A 14,318-nucleotide genomic window follows, 5' to 3' on the forward strand; every position below is an offset into this window, starting at 1 on the left:
TTTCCGATTACCTCTCTTTTGGTCCCATCAAATGCTCGGACCACATTCTGACAAGCTCTCATATGAGAGGTATCTATTGGTAGCCTCTTCAATGTAATCAAAGGCATCACGTTCAAGGTTGAACCATTATCGATTAAGACACTTGGTAAAGCGTGCCCCTTACAGTAGGTAGTAATGTGTAACGCCTTCGTTCGGCCTCTTCCTCCTGATGGAATCTCATCATCTGAAAACGAGATGAGATTATCAGCTTGAATATTGTTTACCAGTCGATCCATCTTGCTGACTGGTATGTCTTGTGGCACGAACGTTTGATTAAGGACATTCAACAACGCTTCTCGGTGTGCTTCCGAGCTTAAAAATAGTGCTAGCATTGAAGTACGTGTAGGTAAGTTGTGGAGCTGTTCTACAATGTTGTACTCGCTGTACTTCAAGATCTTGAGGAACTCTTTAGCTTCTTCCTCCTTTATAGGTTCATTGACAACTAGCACATCTTCTTTGAATGGCTCCAGTGGTCTTTGCCCCACTTTACTATTACCTCCTCCGGAAGTACTCACCTGACATTCGTACTTCCATGGCACTTGCCGATTGTCCTTATATTGAAAAGGCCGCGGTGCGGAGATTACCACCTTGGCTGGTGTTGTCACTGTCATGCTTGCCTTAAGGGTAATTATCAAAGGACTACCCCTACCAAATTTTCTATCTGATGATTCTCCGGTGGCACAAACATCTGCTTCCCAAGAATCTTGAATTTCTTCGTAAAATTCCAACTCCTTTCGATCCATCATGAGCTGGACTAACAATCTGAACTCTGGGCAATCTTGCACTTTATGCCCTTCTTTGTTGTGGTAACAACAATGGTTACCATCTTCATTTTCTATCGTATCTGAATATGGTGCAAGAAATCCTGCTTTTACCATTTGGCTCCATACCCAAGCCAAAGGAGATTCAATTTCCGAAACCCTTGATTTAATTCTCCTTCCCCCTTCAGTAGTAATGGCATTAATTCCTGTCTCCTGATGATTGGGCAAGGGATTCTGGGCGACGTTTGGTGCTCCGGAATTGAAAGTGATCCAATTCTTGTTTCTCATTCGTTGCACAAGTCTCTTGAATGCGAGACAACTTTCAATCGAATGCCCCTGCACACCGCCATGGTATTCACAGTGAGCGTTCTCGTCATACCATTTCGGGTAAGGAGGATTTATTGGATTCATAGGATAAGGCGACACTGCATGAGTGTCGAAGAGCTGTTGGTATAATTCTTTATACGTCATGGGAATGGGGTCAAACTGTTCCCTTTCCCTTTCTCTTCTTGGTTCTCTCTGGTTCTGTCTAGAAGTACCGGATGGTACAGCTGCTGTGGAATTTGAGCTTGAGATCGTTACCCCTTTGTTAACACTGTAGGTGTTTACATTGTTGATCTCTCGCTCTTTGTTCTTCATGGGAGGTTTTTTAGTGGAGTCTCCTCCCTCAATCTTTCCTTGTTTAATGGCCAACTCGATCATTTCACCGGCCATGACTAAATCTGAGAAACTTCCCGACGTGATTGCTACCAAGTGCCCGAAGTAAGGTGCCTTCAAGGTCTGTACAAATAGCTTTCTTGTTTCCTTTTCATCCAAGGGTGGATGAACTTGCACAGATAAATCCCTCCATCTCTGTGCGTACTGTCGGAAACTCTCATTGTGTTTCTTCTCTAGGCTTTGCAACATGACCCGGTCTGGTCTCATATCGTTGATATGCTTATACTGCTCCAAGAAAGACTTGGCTAAGTCTTTCCACGTCTTGATATGAGTTCGGCTAAGCTGGTTGTACCACCGAATAGCTGAACCGGACAGGCTCTCTTGAAAACAATGGATTAGGAGTTGGTCATTCCCGCCATATCCTGTCATCTTTCGACAGAACATAGTAATATGGGCTGAAGGGCAACTGTTCCCGTCGAACTTTTCAAACTCAGGAACTTTAAACTTTGGTGGAAGCACCAAGTCTGGAACTAGGCTCAGCTCCATTGCGTCCACTCCATAATAATCATGGTCTCCCTGGACCATCTTTATTTGATCTTCTAATATTTTTATCTTTTCTTCCATCTTTTTAGCTTTATCTTCCTCGTCAAAGTCTGGGACATTATAATCATCCGGATGATCATCAGGGATGATTGTAGAAGTTTGTATCTTCACAGCAGGTGCAACTTTCGCTTTGGTAGCGAATGAGTCCCCGGGTAGTGCTGCTTTCCCTTTAGTAGCAGATGCGTCCCCGGGTAATATTCCGGGTGAGAGAACCACTTGCGGGGTTGGTGGTATGGCCACCCCCTCGGAAGAGATGCCCCCTGATGCACTAGCTTGCTGTAGACCTGACAACTTGGCTACGATTTGGTCGACCAAGGACTCCTGATTTTTCTTGATGGACTCAAGAGTGCTTTCACTGTTCTGAGCCATCTTATCTTCTAGTTCCTTTTGAAGTCTTGCCATATGCTCTTCGATTTTCTCCATTCTGGCTTCCATTTGTCTCTTTTTTGCTCGAGTATTGTGCGGGTGATGTGTATCTGATGCTTGTGGTGGTAAGCTCGGTGTCTGAGACATGTTCTGTTAGTTAATACGAATGTAAAAACATGGAAAATATAAAATAAATAAACATGAGATAATGTATGATGTATGCAATTGGAGGCATTGATCCAGAAAAGTGTTCATTATTATAAATAATCCTTATTCAGACAAAAATGTTTTATCTTTTTTAGAGACATAAAAACAGATTAAAGGTACATTTGGACTAAATCCTCTAGACCCCGAACAGCTTCCAGTAGGTTGACAAGTCTTCTGCCTTCATCTGTCACTGGTTGAATGCCTTGTCGAACCACACCAGCTTCCCTTGCTAGGCCGTGAAGATGACGGGCTGCTTTTTGCACTTGATCCAGGAAATCTCGGATGGTTGCGTCTCGGGCCCTCACCCTTCGTTGTGCTTGTTCCCAACGGAAACGCCATTGTAGTCCTCCGTCGAAAGGCACTATCTGAAGCTCGTTTGCTTGCCTCTTGAACCCATCTATAATAGCTTCTAACTCAGCTATTGTCTTGTCATCTTTCTCATGTCTTTTTTCTAAGTCAGCTATCCGAACTCTCAAGTGCTGGTTCTGATATTGACTATCTGCCAAGCGTCTTTGGGCAGTCTTCATTTGTTCTTTCCAAGCTTTCTCATCAGGCCCCTCAAACTTCCTTTTCAGGCTATGAGCTTCGTCTTTCCAGTATTCTGAGGTTACCTTCAACTTGGAGTTATCCTTGACCTTATCTTGATACCCCTTTCTCAAGTCTTCGAGCTCAAAACGGACTCTTTTTTGTTCTTTTTCCAATTTTTCTGCCCGATCTTTCTGAGAGTCAGCATCAAGCTTCCACTGATAACGTTCAGCTTCAAGTTCCTTTATCCTTTGCTTCAACTCATTATTCACTGCTTCAAACTCGGTCTTGGCTATCTCGAGTTCAGAAGGGACATGCCTGAGATGTTCTTCCATGGTCCGGGTGTCATCACAGTCTGGCACAGGGATGTTGTCATTCTTTCTTAATCTTCGCCACTCCACATAATCCGGAGTGAGCATGCTTCTGGCAGCTACAACATCCATCCGGAATACTTTCCTCCACGAATCAGCTGCTTCTTTGATCATCTTTTTATAGCTGTCGCCGTGATACTCAAACTCTGACCTAGCCAACCCGCCTGTTGCTGGGACAAACTGACGTGCTCCATATTGTCTAAGTGCTAATAGCGGAGCATACCCAACTGCTCCCCAAAGTCCAAGTAAGGTCACAGTGTCGGAGTCACCACATCGAAAAAGAACATCACTGAGGAATAACCAAGGGGCTCTCCAGACAATATCTCGGTCTTGAAGATACGTAAAGACCTTCATCCATTTTTCTTTTGAAGCGCCTTCATGCCATTTTAAGGTAATAAATTCACCTAGGGGTGAATAGGTGGTGCTGAAACGGCGGTAGGCAACCCCGTCAGTCTTCCAGAAGTGGCTGTGAATCCAGACCTGAAGGAGCTGAATGCACCCGGTGAATCTTCCTCCGCCAGTTCTTCGGCAATGGTTGAGCGATCGAAAGGTCTCAGCCAAGATGGCTGGTGCTGGGTTAACTCGTTTAAAAAGTTGCTCAAATAGTTCTACCACGGCAGCGTCAATGCACCCCAAAGCCTTCGGAAATATGATCAAACCGTACAGACCCAGTGCAAACAGGTCTATAGTCTTCCACTCATCAGGGTGGTTTTTCATTAGTTGCTTTATGTGTATCCATTCAATTCCTTCTCCACTGCCTCTACGCTGAGTCCGATCGATTACCCATTTCTCATCTACTCCTGCAATTTTGGCCAGTGCATTCTTGAAGGGCTGGCTTTTGATGTGTTTAATGTAGGCTCGCTCAAGCTTGATGCTTTCGCAGTGTAGTAGAGTAGTATACTCTTCGATAGTAGGCACCATGTCTTCCTGGTTAAAGGTGAAACAACTATATCCCGGATTCCATAATTGAATTAATGCTCGGAGTAAGGGCTCATCAGTCTTGACATGGAGCAAGAGGGCGATATCACCATATCGTTGGCTGAACTTCTGCTTTCTGTCATTCTTCCAACTGTCCCAAATGTTTCGCAGCTCCTGGACATTATTCTGTTTCAGGCTGACAGCGGCATAACTAACCAGTTCTGACACATAGTTTCCCTGAAGACTGTCTCCCTTCTCTTTCTGAGCCTTCTCGGACCATAGTCGTGCCTCAGCGTTTTCAATCTCTTGTATTACAACACCTTTGTCCATTAACTCGAATTATTTTGTGTATAACAAACGTTTTTTAGGGATCAATAGCCTCTTGTAATGATGCAAATGCTAGAAAACAAACACAAAGGCAAAAGCGTTAGTAAAATAGAAATAGATAAAAATAAATGGTAAATGAAAAAAACATAAAAAATAAAAAGGTTAGGAAAGAAATGTCCTAGGTTTTGGAATGTGGTTTTGGGGTAGGCTCTATTTATTCAAAGCCTCCCGGTTTGGGTTCTAAAAACGGTACTCGAGTTCTCCTTGCTGGCGCCCCCTTGGACCGACCAGACCCTTAGTCCGAAACCCATCACAGGCTTGTGTGGACTAAGTTAAACTCGAGAGGACACATTCCCTTATGCCCATACGGAGAATAAATTCACACGAAGGCATAAGGTATATGAATCCCGAAGGCTACTTGCTAGGCCCATACGGTGAATAAATTCACACGAAGGCGTCGCTTTCACCCCCACTTAAAACGGGTTCGGAGCTCGGGTTTAGAGCCTTAGATGAAAATGTTTGGAAAGCTGAAATCATTAGAAAACGGTCAGTCCAACTATTTACTCGAAAAATATAATCGAAAATAAGTAATAAGGATCGAAATATTACCTTAAAATTTAAACTTACCCTTTTCGTTAAAAAGACAACTGGAAATTACCTTAGCCTGACTCACTTACCTGTCTCCCCAGCGGAGTCGCCAAGCTGTCGCAACCGTCTTTCGGTTGGGCCCCGGAATTGGGCTTCGACTTGAATGAATTGGGTTAGGAGTCGCCACCGATCATTTATTTAAAAATAAATAGGTAGATCGGATACCCTATTTCTTACATGATCTGCGTCTTACCAGAGATGTGTCGGATTCGGGGGTCGGTTACAGTCAAGGAAGGGCTAGCACCCTTGAACTGCCCTTTCGGTACTGTGTAATTTCCAGTTGTCTTTAATTAAGAAAATTGAAAGTTAAATTAAAAGGTAAAATATTGATCCAAATTGCTTACCACTGATTGTTTGAAGTTCTCTCAAAAAGCCAAGAAAAGGGTTAGGTAATGAAAGTAATAAAATAGAAAAATAAGACGAACAAACGAAATAATATATAAAAAAAACAATGTATACAAAAAAGAATGAATGAAATATGACTAAATATAAAATAAAATATGCAAAGGAAAAAAACGAAAATACAAATAAAGAAAAAGAAGAAAATATAAAATATAAATGGATAAAAAAATACACATAATAAAATAAAATATAAAGCAATGAAAAAATAAAAAAAGAAAAAAAAATATGCGTAATATACATATAATAAAAATAACAATTATAATAGTAAAAATAGTAATGAAATAATAATGATGAAAATAATAAATAAAATATATATATATATGTAGAATATAAAAAATACATAAAAGATATATAGAAATAAAGAGTAAAAATGAGTAATACATATACATATATAATAATAAAAAATATAATATAATAGCATAAATAAATAAATAATAATAATAGTAAAAAGTAAAAGGGGAAATAAATAAAATAAAAATGGAATAAATAATTAATGAATGAAACAAGAAATATATATATGTTAAAGTATTAAAAAGGAAAAATATCAATAATAGGTAAAATGAATATATATATATATATGTATATACATATGTAAATACAAAAAAAATAAAATGTTAATAGAAATATAATTATAAGATAAAATGAGTAAGATTGGTAAATAATAAAAAAAATACATATATAACGTATAAAATTATAAGATGTAGTAGCTAGATAAAAAAAAGTTAATTAAAATAATATATATGTATTAACACTAAGTATATAGATAAAATATATAGAAAATACGTATATATATATATAATTACATGATATGGAATAAATAAAAAAGGTTAGTATAAGTATTAAATTGATTCAAAAACAAGTTAAGTGGCTAAAGTGAAAGAAAATCAGAATTAGAGACCAATTCAAAAGCAAATTCGGGGTCAAAATAACTCTTTAAAAGCTGCGAGGGACCAAAAGGGTAGTTTACCCCATTTTCTTTAAAAACACGCCTGATGTGTTGTATAAACTTAATTTTTTTTTAAAAGATGCTTCATTTCTTTGTTTCCTCGCTGAAACGTCCCCTTTCCCCTCTCTTCTTTCTCTGCCTTGTTCTTCAGAAATGAAGAACACAGGCGACATTTTCCAGAAGCCGACCGTTGGCCTCCTCGCGCCGCCTCGCCGCTGCCGTTGAACGGCGACGGCCGCCGTTCATCGGCGGCAAAACCCGTTTTTTTTTTCTGTTTTCCAAAGCTTTTTAAATCTAGTTTTCAAAAATCGAAATATTTTTTATAAAAAACGAGCCTCGGGGGCTAGATCTACAAAAGAAGATCCCGACCAAGCCCCTCCGTTCATCGGCTAAAATGCTCTATTTGGGTTTCTTTTGAACCAAAGCTTAACGAAGACACAAGACAAGGAAGAAAAACACGCAAAAGGTATGAACTTTTTACCTTCCTTTTCGAAATATTTGCACGAAACCTTCAAAAAAATATGAATGCTTGGTTGTGTCTTGCTGGTAATTTTGTTTATAACTTTGCTTGTATTCAGTATGGAAAAAAAAATCCCCTTGTAATCTTTGGTATTCGTCGGCCCCCTGTTACAATGGATGTTTGCATCTATTTATAATAAAAAAAAAACCTATTTTTAGATTACACTTTTGAATCCTAATGGAACTCTAATGCTGGATTATTGCTTTGGTTGTTGATGACGGTTGTGACTCTTGCGCCGGATGACTCGGGGACCGTTGGAGAGGCGTGCAAGCTGTGGTGTCCTCGAGCGGCTGGAAACAAGGAATGCGTGGCTGCTGGTGAGGGGCGTGCTAGGGTTACGTGGGACTTGGATTTGGTCCACTGTTGGGCCCTGAAAAAAAATGTAAATATAATATAATTTATAATAAATATATATATTATATAATATAAGGATGAAATTTAGTGTATTCAACGTCGTAGGGTCCTTAAATTCAAGGGTCCATGCATGAGCGTCATTCAGGTTCGTTCATGTACACAATGTTAGATCGAAGGGGACCGGTGGGGACAATCAACCTATGAGATTTTAAAAATACCATGTATTTTAGATTTTTTATGTATTTTCTATTGAAAATTTTGTTTTCATCATTTTGAGATTTTATATATCCATCCTCTAGAATAATTTTTTTTTTCAGTCCCTACATGCATGTATGCAACCTTTCTGTCCTAATGACATTATCGTTCAAGGAGAAAATAAACTTTTCATTTGGCTCTCGGGAAAGTGACAGATAAAGTTGCAAACAAAGATTTTGATAGTATCTTTAATAAGTTTATTGTGACAAATTTTGATAAAAAGATCTCGAGATCCCTCGTAATTTCAAATTTGACAAAATTTTTATTATGAAATATTTTAGAAGCCTCGTTTTAAAAAGTAATACTGAGCCTACTTATCTTTCGAGATTTCGAGATAGGCCTGGTGACGAGAATGACGTTGTAAGAGCAACATGGTTGGACACATATTTATAAAAAAAGTATATAAAAATTTGAAATTTTTAAAAGACGATAATTTCATCGATGCCAGATTCATCACTGGAGGGTAATATTTACAATAAAAATGTAAGTGGTAAATTATGTGTTTAGTACCTAAACTATCAATTTTGGTCCGTTTTATTATCTAAACTTTTATTTTTATTCAAAATCATACCTAAACTTTAATTTTTGTTTCATTTTAGTACCCTGTTCAAAACTTAACATTAAGTTTTGATTATTTTTTTGGAAAGTTTAGGTACTAAAACATACAAATACTGATAGTTTAGGTACTAAACGCTTTAAATTTTTTTATAGTGAGTAGTAAAATGAAACATAAATTAAATATTGGATATGATAGTTTAGGTATTAAATACGTAGTTTACCCAAATATAAGTATGGCTTGTTATATAATATAATATAAGTGGGTTGAGAGGGATAATCAAATCTAATCATCAACTTCCATTAATTTGCAAAGGTCACTTCTTGCATTGTATATAATTAATATAATTTATATGTCAAATTAAATGGGATGAGTTTTCGTTATCAGTCATTTTCAATTTTGCATGCAATTATACGCGCATTCTTATGAGAAACTCTTTCTGGTTTTCTCCATGAAAGTGGCTGTACTTATTTATGTCAAATTATATATTTTTTTAATTATTGATTTATAAAGTTATAGAAAAATTAAGGATATTTGATACGAGTAAAAGAATAATAATTGACTTATAACATTATAAAATAATTAAAATAATAAATAAAAACATGGGTTTATAAGGATATTTTTGGATATTAGCTGTGTAGGTAACCCTATTGTAAATATGTATTTTTTACCCATTGATTTTTATTTATTGATTGACTTATCTGGATGAGATACAATAAAGGTTCATTACGAATGTAATTTTAATTCAGTTTACTCAACTCACAACGTCGGGATTCAAAACCTCTAACTTTGCTTAAGGGATTTAACCAGAGATGGACCGATGGGTGTTGGAGGGTGCGAGCTCACTCTTAGAATTTTAAAATTTTCTTATATTTTAGATTTTTTTTTTGTATTTTTATATTGATTATCTAATTTCTCAGTTCCTAAAATTTTATAACTTTGCATCCCTAAAATTTTAATATAACTTCTTTATTTTACACAGATTAACATAAATTTTTGCTACGTCCCCATATTTAATGTCTCTCCCGCTAGACAAATTGGTTGTTGATTATTGATTATTGATTATAACAAATTTAAATATTGCATGACCTCAAAACTCATCAAAACAACATTTTTTGGGTACCACATGCCTATATAATTAAAATAATGATTAAATTTTGGTGTTACAGATTATTTGAACATCATTCAGTTAAAATTATTAAATTCTCTTTTCTTTGAATTATAATTAAATATTATTTTATATTTTTATCTTTCCAAATTTTTTATATAATCTTTAAATAAAATAATTAAAAATCAAATCAATATTTAATAAATTTAAATATTTTTTCAATTTTACCTATATTTATTGTTGAATGAATTTTACAAAATACTATAATTTTTTGTGTCAAAATCTAGCATTAAGTAAGCTGGAATTGATGTAGGTGTTTTCAATTTCATCCACCATAACTTCATTTTTAAGTAATTTTATTTTTTATTCTATCCAAATAGGACTCTAACCTTGAATGAATATCATTTCAAAGAACTAAAATTTAGGATAAATTACATGTTTAATACTTAAATGATCAATTTTGATCATTTTAGTACTTAAACTTTCATTTGTTTTCAAAATCATAGCTAAAGTTTAGTTTTTATTACATTTTAGTACCCTCGTTCAAAATTTAACGTTAAATTTTGAGAAAATTTGAAAGTTTAGGTACTAAAATAAACCAAAACTGATAGTTTAGGTACTAAATACATTAAATTTTTAACAATGGGTAATAAAATGAAACAAAAACTGAACGTTGGTTTTGTAAAAATTAAAAGTTTAAGTATTAATGTGGACCAAAACTAATAGTTTAGGTACTATATGCATAGTTTGTCCTAAATTTTATTCAAGTATTATTTACTAAAAATAAATACTCACAAATAAATAAAAATTTCTACAAAAAGGAAAGAAAGAAAAACCTTGAATGCATTCATGAAGAGGGTCTTTAATTTTGTGCCACCCTTTTGAGGGCCAAATATATGCATGATTGGTAATTGTAGGAACTGTACATAATTTCAAGTGAAAAAAAAAAAGCATTTGTAGGGACCCCTATTCCATGCAACTGTTACCAAACTTTTCTTTTTCCCTTTTGCATTAGAAAAAAGAAAAGTAAATTCCAAACATGTAAACACATTTGAAAATGAGACATATAATCATGTAAAAGATCACTCATTTACTAATTATGAACCCATACAATCACATATAACAACTAAATTTTGAAGTTTTTTCCCCTCAGTTTGTTTTAAAAGAAATGCTCATATTTACATTGAAATGGATATATCTAGATGGAACTTTCTTAGATCTATATCTCTATTGTTACATATTAACTCAAATTCTAATTGGTAAATAAATTAGATTTATTATAATTATAGTGGATGCAATTTTTTTACTATTAAGTTTATTCAGGTAAGAGTTCTTATAGAGTAAGTATTTTTAGTGATCAAATTTGTATTTCCTGTAAACTTAAGGTATGTCTTACCCTTCAAAATTATGAGAGAAATTATTTTAAAGAGGTGTAATCCACATTTAACTTTTAGGGAGCGTTTGGATGGGGGAATGTGAGATTCCCATGAGAATGGAATCCACATTCCCCGTTTGGTTAGCCTGGGAATCTCATTCCCGATAATGTAAGATTACCAATAGTAGATTTTTTAGGGTATATTACCAGGAATGTCATTATCTCCCTTTCCTTAGGTATTGTTGGATTACCGAGGTTTTGGACTAAAATGCCCTTAATTTTTTTTTTCCAAAATATCCTTCTTCTATCATTGAATAATAAAAATTCTACGAAGGTTAAATTACAAATTTATCCTTAAACTATTTTAGATTTACAAAAAAAAACTATAATTAAAATTTTCTATGAAATTCAGGGGTTAAAATAAAATTTTACCCTTTCATTAAACCTTTTTATATTTTCAATTTTGTAAAAAAATTATATAAACTTTATGAATTTAAATTTTTTAAAGAAAATATATAAATATTTTCCAACTTGTTAAAAAACAAATATATAATAAGGACAATTTGGTTAAATATATATTCCAATAATCTTTTATTCCTTTAACCAAACACGCTAATCTTACATTCATGCTAAGCCAACCAAACACAAAATACAACATTCAGAGTAATCCTATTCCCTGGTAATCTTACATTCCCACTGATAATCTTACATTCTGTGAATCAAACACACCCTTAAATTTATGTTCTAGATATCATTTTTGTAGGGGTATTAGAAGAGTGTCTTGGGATACACCAAATTTTGGGATACAAGAAAGTTCTAAATATTCATATTTTTTTATAATCTCTACATTTATATTGGATTATATGTAATGCCTCAAATAATGGGTTAAGAGGTTTGGGTCAACCCAAGATGGCTTAAAAAACCCAATTGCCTTGTAGGAGAGCTTAGTTTATTTAGAGTTTGGCTTGGGCTTGGTTTGGGGCTCAATTGATATTAAAAAGAATATTTTAACCTTAGGAAGGAAGTTAAATGACTAAAAGAGCAATTTGACCAATTTTTAAAATAAAGTTGAAAACCTATTAATTTGGGTGATCTCACGTATGTTTTCTTCTTTTTTTCACCATATTCTCTTTTGTTTTATTTCTTTTCCTTCATCATTTCCTCTCCAAAAGCTAGACAAAGGTTGAAACTTTGTACTTCTTTAAGCCTAGTTCAAGAATTCCAAGGTAAGAAATGAAATCTCCATCCAAGAGCTTTAATTCAAGCCCCTAAGTCTAAGTTTTGACTATAGTTTCATAAAATACGTTTTGGAGGGGTTTAAGAATCCAAGTGTTTTCCATCTCGTTTTATTGGATTTAGGTTTTAGGAAGTGTCCTTAACTTCAATCCAATCCCCTAAATGAGTCAGTAACTCATTTACCTTGTCTTTATTTAGTGAAAGAGGTGGGAGAAAGCTCCAAGGCAAGAGGAAATGAAAAATTGACCCTTGGTAGATTTGGGAGAGTTTCCAGCAGCTAGGAAGCTAAGATAACACATTCGCAACTTTTCCATACCAATTGTGAGTCATTATAATGTACCTAGATAGAGGGTATTGTGTTGAAATGCATAAATGAGCTTTCATGGTAGATTCACATAATTAGTGTTCTTAGCATGTTTAAAGACTTATTATGATCCATTCTTATTTTTAAGAACACTTAGGAAACTTAGTAGGTACTTGGAGTGGTCTAATCGTGCCCAAACATGTCATTTCTAGGTTCGAGTATCGGTACTGGAGGAACAATACAAATATTGTTCGTCATCTGGCTTAAAAACAAAAGGCTTTAGGAAGAGAAGTATCGATATTCCTCCAAAGAGTATTGATATTGCTGGTCGGGTTTGTAACACCCCAAATTTAATTAATTTAGGGACCAAATTACAAGTTTTTGGAACTTATAGTCTGATTTAGAACTTTTGGAAAGTTTAGGGACTTAACCATGAATTATCCTTTTTTTGTCAAAAATATCCGAAATTGGTGGTTGGGAGGATTTGAACCCCAATCCCCAGAATGGTCACACGATGCCTTAGCCATTTAGGCTAAAATATTGTTAATGAATTTTTTTATTAAATATATATATATTATTGGTTAAGTCCGGGTGATAATACCCAAATCCCCATTTTATAAAATCCCAAATCTCTAACCTCCTAACTGCACCCCCATCAGCTTTCCTCAATTCGCCCCGTTCCGGTTGTCAACAATATGTGCCGTCACCACCAGCGTGACCTCCGGCCTCCCGTGACCAAAACCCCTCTATCCCCTTGCCGTGGGTTATCGTCGTTCATCGAGAATTAGTGTTCGAGTGTTCTTTGCAAATCCACCGATCACCGTCGATTTTTTTAATTTCTGGTTGAACCCGACGTCGTCCCACCTCATCTCCCCCAGTAATACAATCCCCGTCGTCGTTCGAACCAAATCCCTACCATTTTCGTCCCTCGTCATTATCGCGTCACTGTAGTGAGAAGAGTGAACTTCAAAGAGGTTTTGACTGTTTGTAGGTGGGTTTTTTATGCTCTTCGTCACAAAATAGCACTTGCACGAGACTCCCAGACCAGCTATTTATCGATCTGGAAATTTTTGTCACCGTCTGACGACCGGAGTCGCCATACAAACCGCTCCTTGGGTGTAGCCATCGTCTGCCAGCCTGGGGAATGTGCTGACCGGCTGAACCGGTTGGATCGGTCTGGATCGAGCCGAGCCGAGTTGAGTCGCGTGGATCAAGCTGAAACGAGCAGTTTGGACCGAGTCATCGAGCTGCCGAGCTGAGTCGAGCCATTGACCACACCTTGATTGTTGACCAGGCGTTAACCAAACGTTGACTGTTGAGTGACCGTTGACTGGTAGTTGACCTTCATTGACTTTTTTTTGGAACACCTATTTTGATTTTTTTAAGTCCTGAGTTCTTTTTTGAGATATGTTTCCCCAAATTCGAACCTAGTAAATTATTTTTCATTGATTAACCTCTCGATTCGATCCATTTTTCGTAATTAAGTTATGTTTTTTATGCAATTTCTGTTGATATGTACTCGAGATATTATTGGACGTTGAATCCAAGTTCAAGAATGGTAGAATAGAGTTTAAATGTTCGACCAATGTAGCTAAAAAATCGAGGTAATACTTTACTATCCTATGTATGCATTACGGTATATGTGGGTATTGCTAAATGCATAGATGATTATGTTTGGTCTATTCTATATAATTATTTATTTCTAAACTCGATCTGATTGCGTTAAAAAGTGAGTAACTAAATAAAACTCTGATGACTTATATAAGAAAATAGAAGATTTATAATGAACAATTCCAAGTTTTGTGATTAACTAGTGAAATGTTTAACCTCATAACCCTTA

This window comes from Hibiscus syriacus, unplaced genomic scaffold, assembly GCF_006381635.1.
Source record: "Hibiscus syriacus cultivar Baekdansim isolate YM2019G1 unplaced genomic scaffold, ASM638163v2 tig00111213_pilon, whole genome shotgun sequence".
NCBI lineage: Eukaryota > Viridiplantae > Streptophyta > Magnoliopsida > Malvales > Malvaceae > Hibiscus > Hibiscus syriacus.